Consider the following 3736-nt stretch of genomic DNA (forward strand, 5'->3'; position numbering starts at 1 on the left):
TGAGGAAGTGATGAGACGACCATCCGCCTCGAAGGCAGTGTATGGACGGTCCGATTTACGAATGGGGAGCTGGTGGTAGGGGATTTTAGGTCAATCGTCGAGAAGACCCGGTACTGCGCAATCTGATTGACCATTTCAGATATACGTGGGAGAGGGTACGCGTCGAGCTGCGTGTACCGATTGATGGTCTGGCTGTAGTCCACGACCCATTCTATACTTCCCCAGTTTTAACCACCACCACTTGGGTTCCCAGGGGCTATTGCTGGCCTCAATGATAACCTCCCAAAGCAGCCGTTGAACCTCGGACCTGATGAAGTCTTTGTCCTGGGTGCTGTACCGTCTCCTGTGGCAACGGGTTTGCAAATCCGAAGTTAGTTGGCAAAGGGGGGGGGTTGACCTTTAGGGTCGCGAGGCCGCACACAGTGAGGGGTGGTAGGGGCCCGCCGAATTTGAGGGTGGGCTGAGGTCGCAACTGGAATTCCAGGCCTAGTAATAGTGCAGCGCAGAGATTAGGAGGACGTAGAGGCGGAAGCCGCTGAATTCTATGCCTGACCATGAGAGTGACCGTGCAGAACCCGGATCGGGAAGGAATGGGATCCGGAGGCCAGGGAGATCTTTGGTTGGCGGGGTGGACCGCGAGGGAGCATAGCCTTACTGTTCCGGGTGGATGAAGCTTTCGGTGCTCCCGGAGTCCATCGGCAAGAGGTCGCGTGGCCGTTGATTTCACCGTAGTTGAAGCGGTGGCCAGGTTGTTGAGGCCGGGACTGGGCGAGCGTCCATCGAGGCGAGCTGTGGTTGATCATCACTCGTGTCAGAAGACGGAGAGCATGGGGGGGCCCCGTTCGTGGAATGTCGTCGACATCCATGCCCACGGGGAAGACAAGGTGGACGGCGACTGAAGATCCTGCGGGGGGACAAAAATGGCGGCGCCCCATGGGCCGCCTTTGCTGGAGCCTGAACAAGAGTGCGGCGCCCATGGGCCGCACGTGGACTGATGGGGTGAAGATGGTGGCGCCCACTGGTCGCCGTGGCCACGGGGGGGTGAAGATGGCGGCACCCACTGGCTGCACGTGGTCCGGGGTGGTGAAGATGGCGGCGTCCATGGCCACGCGTAGTCGCGGCGAAGATGGCGGCGGCCATTGTGCATTGCCAGGGGTGAGGGGCGATTCGCAGCGACTGCGTGGGCCTGGCACACTGCGGTGAAGTGGCCTTTTTGCCGCAAGCTTGCAAATGGCGGTGCGAGCCGGTAGCGTTGGCGAGGGTACTTCTGCTGGCCGCAGAGAACATCGGGGACCCTGGGTGTGCGCGGATGGGCGGGTGGCGCAGGCGTATTGGCTGGGTAAGGCCCCGGCTGGGGCAGCCATTTGCGGGGTCCACGAGAGATAGGAGGGGTGGGCCGCGCGGCCGGAGGGGTAGGCCTGAGCGTTACGTGAGGCGACCGTCATGGAGAGCGCTAGCTTTTTAGTCTCCGCTCAGTCGAGCGTGGCCCGTTCGAGCAGTCTTTGGCTGATGAGGTCCGACCCAATCCCCGTTACAAAGCATCATGCATGAGAGATTAGAATGTTCGGTGGCCGTGACAGCCTGACAGTCACAGTCCCGGACGAGTGGGATAAGGCCCACCAGAAGTCTCCAATAGACTCACCAGGGAGTGAGAGCGAAGTGGCGAGTACGACTGGTGAAGAGTGAATTCCTTTTCTGCGCGTAGTTCTCTTGAGGAGCGCCATGGCGTCTGCGTAGGTCGGCGCGTCCTGGATCAGCGAAACTGCTGGAGCTCAATCTTGAGTACAGGATCTGTATCTTCTGAGCCTCCGTCGAGGGGTGGTTGCTGAGTTTATGTAAGCCTCGAAGCAAGCTAGCCAGTGATTAAAGTCTCTTCTAGCCTCGGCCGATTGTGGATCCAGCTGCAGGCGATCTGGTTTGATTCGGAGGTCCATCGTGTAGAAAATCTTACTGCAATAAATTGATGCACAATCAATTGTACAAAGACTCAGATTGGGGACAACTGTGGCTTTATTGCAGTCAGATGCGTGGCCTCCTACAGCAGCTGGCGAAATGGCAGTTGAATAGAGGACACACATATTTATATTCCGCTTCCTGGACGCGGCCAGCAGGCAGGGGCTACCGGCGAACCTGTAATACAGGTCCTACCTTACATCACCTAATACAGGTGTAACAGTGGTTTACCACACGTACCTGACAGCTTCCAGCCACCACACGTGGGGATTCAGATAAAGGCCTTATCTAACCTGCAAAGAGCTGGTCACTTGAAAGTTAAGTAAAGGTCATTTAAGCTGTTAGGTATAGTTTAATGTGTATCCGCAATTAGATTATTACACATAGAACCGAGCCTATGTTTAATAATAAACAGTAATTGAACTGATGTACAGGTTGTGTGGTAATTTTTCCAATACACAGAATGTACTCGTGTCTTGTGGTTATTATTAATAAAGATAAAAGAGCAACAGTACCAATTGTCTGGAACCAATGAAACCAATAATAAGAGGATGTCTGAAACTGGTTAAAACACACATTCATGGGGCAGCACGGTGGCACAGTGGTTAGCATTGCTGCCTCACGGTGCTGAGGACCCAGGTTCGATCCCGGCTCTGGGTCACTGTCTGTGTGGAGTTTGCACATTCTCCCTGTGTTTGCGTGGGTTTCGCCCCCACAACCCAAAGATGTGCAGGCTAGGTGGATTGGCCACGGTAAATTGCCCCTTAATTGGAAAAAATGAATTGGATACTCGAAATTTAAAAAAAACACCCACATTCATATTTCTTTTTGAAAAAAACTGCTCTTGCGACAACACTATACAAGTGTTAATCATAGAATCATAGAATTTACAGTGCTGAAGGAGGTCATTCAGCCCATCGAGGCTACACCGGCCCTTGGAAGAGCACCCTACCCAAGCCCAAACCTCCACCCGATCCCCGTAACCCCACTTCACCTTTTGGACACTACGGGCAATTTAGCATGGCCAATCCACCTAACCCGTACACCTTTGGACTGTGGGAGGAAACCGGAGCACCCCGGACGAAAACCCACGCACAGAGAACATGCAGACTCCGCAGAGGACAGTGACCCAAGCTGGGAATCGAAACTTGGTACCCTGAAGTTGTGAGCAACTGTGCTAACCACTATGCTACCGTGCTGCCCCACGTTAAGCAACCAGACCATTAAACATCGATAACAGAAGCTTTAAGCACTTGACATCTTTTAACCTTGCGCAAAATACACTTTATAACCTCACAAGAGCTGACAATCAAGCAAATCCCACAGTTCTCGTCAGCAGTGTAAATAGACTTAATCCTTTTATGAGGATATGGGCTCTCAGCCAAACCTCGTTATGCATTTGGAGTGGGATGGTGTGTAATGTTGCTAGACGAGTAACCCAGGGAGTTCAGGCTAATATTCTGGGGGGGACATGGGTTCAAATTTCACTTTGGCATCTGGTGGAACTAAAATTCACTGAATAAATCTGGAATTGAAAGCTAGTCTCATTAATGGTAACCATGGTAATCATCATCAATTGCAAATGCCCATCTGGTTCACTAATATCCTTTAGGGAAGGAAATATATGTGACTCCAGACCCACAGCAATGTGGTTCACTCTGACATGGTTGAGCAAGCTACTCAGTTCAAGAAAAATTAGGGGTGGGCAAGATGCTCATGTCCCATGAAATAATACAGACAACAAAGTGAATTAGTAGCCAGAGGACAGAGTTTAACACAATGA

The sequence above is a fragment of the Scyliorhinus canicula genome, chromosome 10, assembly GCF_902713615.1.
Source record: "Scyliorhinus canicula chromosome 10, sScyCan1.1, whole genome shotgun sequence".
Lineage (NCBI taxonomy): Eukaryota > Metazoa > Chordata > Chondrichthyes > Carcharhiniformes > Scyliorhinidae > Scyliorhinus > Scyliorhinus canicula.